The 5,858-nt window shown below is 42.0% G+C and overlaps 1 pseudogene; it reads left to right on the top strand.

Moving 5' to 3' along the window:
• Positions 1–850: 850 nt before the first annotated feature.
• The window catches only part of LOC101631338, a 39,618-nt pseudogene continuing 34,610 nt past the window's right edge, over positions 851–5,858 (top strand).

The following is a 5,858-nucleotide window of genomic DNA, read 5'->3' as shown; positions in this document are numbered from 1 at the left end:
GTGTGAGCCTGTTCCCCTATATCATACATTGTGTTCTAAACCAATGTCACCACAATAAAGGGGAAAGGAAAATATCCCAGGGGGCAGATCTTGACTGGAGGCTTTTTGTTCTGTTCCCCCAAAGGATTTCTGGCAATGACTACAAGCCATCGTGATTATCCTAATGGGGCAGTGTGGAAAGTGGTCTTCACTGCTGTAGGCACCCTGCACTGCACAGGACAAAGACTGGGCTCAGAATGTCAATATTGTCAAACTCTGAACTAAATAAAGAGCATGTGTATTTAAGTTGTTGATGGATAATTGTCAGTATTTCATAGAGAGGGTGGTGATGTATCTTTCTAAGAGCAATATCTGGAATACTTATTTCCTACTACCTCACAGAAGCCTATCTATCACCAGATATCATATAAATATAAATATAGACATAGAATTATCCCATTAGAAATACTATGTCATCACTTCAACATCTATTTATTTAATAATAATTGAGGATGTCTATACAATTGGAGGTTCATATACAAAAAGTCATTTATTAAGTTCTTTTTTGTGTATGTTCTATGTTGAGCTGCTATTCTCTTTGATTTGTAAAAACTTGGTATGGATTGGGGAAACTCTCTCTTTGTTCATGACTAGAGTTGAAACCATGCTTCCTTGTTTTAGCTGACTGAGAGTAGTCAGTAGTTAGAAAGCAAACGGTACTAAGAAAACGACACTTTAGTGAGAAAATATGTTTGTAAGCTGCAGTTTAAACAGTGCAAAAACTGACAAATGAAATGTTGAATAATGAAAGGCCATCTTTTGGTATCTGAGGTGTGATTGCAAACTAATATTTGCAACCAAGAACCACACAATGACGTATAGAGTGAACCACACAATGACGTATAGAGTGAACCACATGGGAGATGGAACTGAATGGACAGGAAAGAAGAAAGACCCTTTTGAGGCCAGGCTGGAACCCCCAAAGTCTGTAGGAAGTGGTTTAAAATGGTAGATGACACCAAAGGTCAAAACCAGGTGCTAAGTTCATCCTTCCCCTTTCCTTCTGAACTGTTTGGTTCATGTTCCTCCCTCCATTCCCCCTCAGTTTAAAAATGTTACCCACCAGGCTCCTATAATCAAGGCTCCTACACCCACACTCTTTCAGATCAAGTCACAGCTCTGCCAACTTAACAGGTGTGTGAAATTAGACAAGTCACTTAAGCTCTCTGCTTCTATCTCCCTATTTTTAAATCACAATATCTACCCCACAGAGCTGCCAGGACAATAAATGTGCTTGTAAGTATGAAGTAGTGTGAAGAATACCTAGTACAGAGATACACACAGTTATCTGATGTTACTACCACACACAAACACTCAGGTATTTACTCCACTTCAGACAAGTAAGACAATATCTCAAATGTCCATTTCCTGTTGACTAGCATGATTCTCATCTCTCAGGTAAGGAAACTGAGGCTTAAGAGATATGAATAACTCATTTTCTTTCATTACCTTTAGTTATCTGCTAATATTAAAGAAAGTATTACCTTTACAAAGAAATCTTGTAGGGGAAAAAATCTTACAGAGGCAACTGGAAAGCCACCTTCGGTATCTGATGTGTGATTGTGAGGGTCAAAAAAATGACCTCCTTCTGCTACCCCAGAGAACAAAAGTGATATTAAAAGGTAGAAGGTCAAGGAATGCAGAATTCAATTCAGTTTTAGGAAGAATTTGCAGTTTTTATTTTGCATTGCATCCCTAGGCCCTGACTCAGGGCTTAACAACAACACTCATCTCTCAATTCATATTTGTTGAATGAATAAATAAATAACCAAATAGTTCTGAAATTGAACAGGCTGCCTGAAGAGCATACCATCTCACCTTTATTAAGAAGATTGCAGCTAAGCATCTGACTGCAGTTTAGCATAAACACCTACTGATATTTAACTCTTTCATATGAGAAAATATGACCCTAACAAAATTAAGAGAAGCCCCTCTCAGAACAAGAAAGAGGTTGAATTCTGACATTAAAACTTGTTGCACTACAAGAGAAATTAACTTCAGAAATCCCCCCAGTCAAATGCTTATCTATGTGGTGACTCATTCTTTCTGTGGCACCCGGGTGTTTAGGAGGAACACCAATCAACTGATACTTTATACCGGTACAGCCAAGTAAAGAACAAAGCTATAGCAGCCTGCTTTGGTGAAGGGGAGGTCCAGAGGGCATAGACAACATCAAGTATTAATGGGAATTAACAACAGTGATTCTGACCCCTGTGAATCTCAGTGAAAGGCTGTGATCTTCCAATATTTTAAGATACTGAGAACAACAGGCCTGAGTTCAAGTTCTGACTGGCCCATTTAATCTCTGTTTGACTCTGAGAAAATTTGCAAATCCTCTCTGCTTCCTTTTTTAGTAGGTCAACTAAAGTGGTTAAAAGATTCGATGGGGTTACAACACAATACGTAGAAAAGATCTTCCACAGGACCAAGCATTTTTTTTTAGCATGATGTTTCCCTTCCTTTCTCCCAGTCTGCACAATATAAGGAATTACATATGGCAACTGGAATTGAAGAGAGATTAAATGGCTTCCTTCATGTGCTAGGGAGTCTTCCACCCTGGAAGTGTTACATGCACAGACGCTGAACAGAGGTTCTTACATGCAAACACTTCCATAATGTTTACTCAGCCAGGAACAGCTATGTGTTTTATAGATATATAGTTAGAACTTTGCTGAACCCCCCTATGAAGAAGACACTAATATTATTCACATCAGACAGATGAGAGAACTAAAATGAGCAGCTAAATAGTTTACATGAGGTTATACAGCCAGCAGGTATTAGAAATTTGGGCCCAGCAAGTTTCTCTCTCAACCACGTCACTGGCTGCATCTAAGCAAGTGTCAAGGGCTTATTTATTACATGGGATCTATTGTCAAGGCCCTTCATGTTCCTTCCTGCCAGCGGATCTCACAAGTCCATAATCCTCAGAATAGTGTGAGGAGCTAGAGGGATTCAACCATGATGTGCAAAAGAGACCAGTTCAAAACACAAAACAATAGATGGCCCACACCAGGAAGGCCCAAAACACAGCAGCATTGCCCAAGTTTGGGAAAAGTATGCCTCTCACTGCTGGGCTGCCAGGAGGGAAAGAAAGCAGCCACCTAGATAAGTTTCTACAGCCAGACCCTAGTTGTCACAGGGTGACAGGACGACCAGTCATCCATCCATCCTTTTGCACTTTCATTCACACCGGAAATAACAGTGTCAGCAGTTCCACAGCTCCCAGCATCTGCTGACGCACAGAGGGCGGAAAGGATGTGGGTGGGAGAGCAGGCCTGTTGGCGCTGACACAGGAGAGACGTCCTGAAGTGCAGCCAGCTGCACCTCTCTTTCTTGCCCCAGGCCACGTCTGGCAGCTGCTTCTACAAGGCACAGGTTGTCTGGAGAGGGGGTTACAGGGAACCCACACTACATATTCAAAGTGGTCTTAACATTAATACCTTAGAGTAGGCAGTGTGTGGAGAAGAGTGTTGAGAGTGTTAATAAGTCATACCAGAACTCTTCTTCCTTTGTTCCCCTCTTCCTCTAACCGCATTTGGATTTAAACTCTCTTGCCAACTCTCAAGTTAGAAGACAAGCTGAAGAAGAAAATAATAAATATAATGTTGACTCGCATGTGCAGATTAGTGAGCAGTTGCTTTCTCATCTGTCTTGTTTCACCCTCATAAACACTCATTGAAATAGCACAATGATAATTAGTCCTATTATTCCAGGGCAGGGAGAGGGGCACCTCAGGGCCCCCAAACCTGCCTGCTCTAAATAGGTTCTGCCATCTGCCACATCAGACCAAACTTATAAGATCTTTAATGGAAAGGAACTTTAATACAATGAGTGTGCAATACAGAAAAGACAAAGAATATAGGTTCTAAATAAAACAAACACCCGAAGTTACACATCCCCTCATGGGTAAAAGTCCACCCAAAAGGAATTGGCCCACAGCAAGGCCTGAAAGCCTGCCACAAGACTAACGCACCTTCTGGCAGGGACCCATAGAAAAGGGTCAGAAATGGCCACACAAGTCTGGGAGGAAAAGAACAAACTCAAAATCAAGATAAACGCTACCGTAGCCAACCTCCCCACGGGTCTCTCACCCACATCTGTTTCAACCAGTCCAGGACCAAGAAACAAGAACTGCTTCTTCACATGTCGCTGCTCCCTGTGCCTCCCTCATGTCTCCTTCTAGCTCTCCATCCGCATTCTTCCTCTTCAGTCTCCTCTCCAGATTCTTCTCTTTTCAGCTCTACCCACCTTTGGGAACCTGGAACCTCTTCTTTTCCTGGGGACTACCCTGTTACACTATCAAGTAGGTAAGTGGCATTACCAATTATTGTACAAAAATAACAACCAAATAAGAAAATTTTTCAGGGGCCTCCCAGGTGGCGCAACAGGCTAAAGCACTGCAAGCGAGCTGCAGCCAGCAGCCACAGTGTGAGTTCAATCCCCAGCCATGAAGGAGACCCACATGGTGCAGCAGACCTGCTCTGACCTGCCCACCGCTCCCCTCAGCAGTGTGCTTCATCAGTCTGCCTGTTCTGCTCCCCACTCTGTCTCTGGTGAATCCTCTCACTGCCCCTGCTGCTCTGGCCTTACCCCAGTTCTGTATGCATAAATAAATAAATCATAAAAAAATTTTTTTAAGTGACATTCAAGGAACTTGAATAGTATTCAAACAAGTATTCAGTTTGTAAGATAGAAACCCTTTCATAAAATGCAGCACAAAAGCAAAGAAAAAGTCCTGCTTCTCCCAAAGCTGAAGCCAAAGCACAAGGTTTGAAGGCAAGAAAAAGGTGGTGAAAAGCCATCCCACTGCCACAAAAAAAGGGATCTTTCACCCTTCTGGTGGCCCAAGAAATCACTGCTCCAAAGACAAACTTATTGTTCTTGGAAGAGCACCCCCCAGGAGAAGGACACTTGACCACTGTGTCATCAATTCTCCTGAGCACAAAGTCAGCCACGAAGAAGAGAGAAAACTAGAGCACACTCGGGTTCATGGTGGGCATCAAGGCCAACAAGCACATCAAAAGGGCCGTGAGATGCTCTGACACTGACCTGGCCAAAGTCAACACCCTGATCAGAGCTGGTGAAAAGAAAAAGGCATAAGTTCCACTAGCTCCTGACTGTGATGCTTTGTATGTTGCCAACAAAATTGTCATAATCTAAACTAAGTCCAGCTGGTTAATTTCATGTAAAAAATTTTTCACTCTTGCCAAAAAGGAATAAAAACACTCCTAGTTTTAAATGCTTGTAGGGTCAGCCCACGCTTTGTATGATTATACCTGTAAAGACTCTACCTTGTTTAAACTCTATTTATCCCACACAGATTATTTGCTGGTCAGAGAAAAAAAGCTATAGCCCAGTAGACATGGATTTTTATCTTTCCCTTTCAGTATAGAAAATTTGGTGTGAAACATGAAGGAAAAGGCCTGATCTCACATTTGATTGGAACTTACAATCTTGTTTTTGAAACTTACAATCTTTTTTAATCACACCCCAACCTACATTATTTCATTATAAATGGAACCCCAATATATAGACTATGAAAATTTTTCTCAGTAAAGAAAATAGTGCAGGCCCTCCCCGGTGGTGCAGCGGGTTAAAGCACAGCACTAAGAAACTAAAGCCACTTCATCATGAGTTCCGATCCCTGGTCTGCCTGTTCTGCTCCCCACTCTGTCTCTGGTGAGTCCTCTCACCACCCCTGAACCTCTAGCCTGTACCCCAGTTCTGTATGCACAAATAAACAAATCTTTTTTTTTTTAAGATTTATTTATTTATACAGAACTGGGGTACAGGCCAGAGATGCAGAGGGTGAGAGGATT

This window comes from Condylura cristata, unplaced genomic scaffold (genome assembly GCF_000260355.1).
Source record: "Condylura cristata isolate star-nosed mole 26May11 unplaced genomic scaffold, ConCri1.0 scaffold00006, whole genome shotgun sequence".
Taxonomy (NCBI): Eukaryota; Metazoa; Chordata; class Mammalia; order Eulipotyphla; family Talpidae; genus Condylura; species Condylura cristata.
This window is presented reverse-complemented; position numbering and strand designations above follow the sequence as displayed.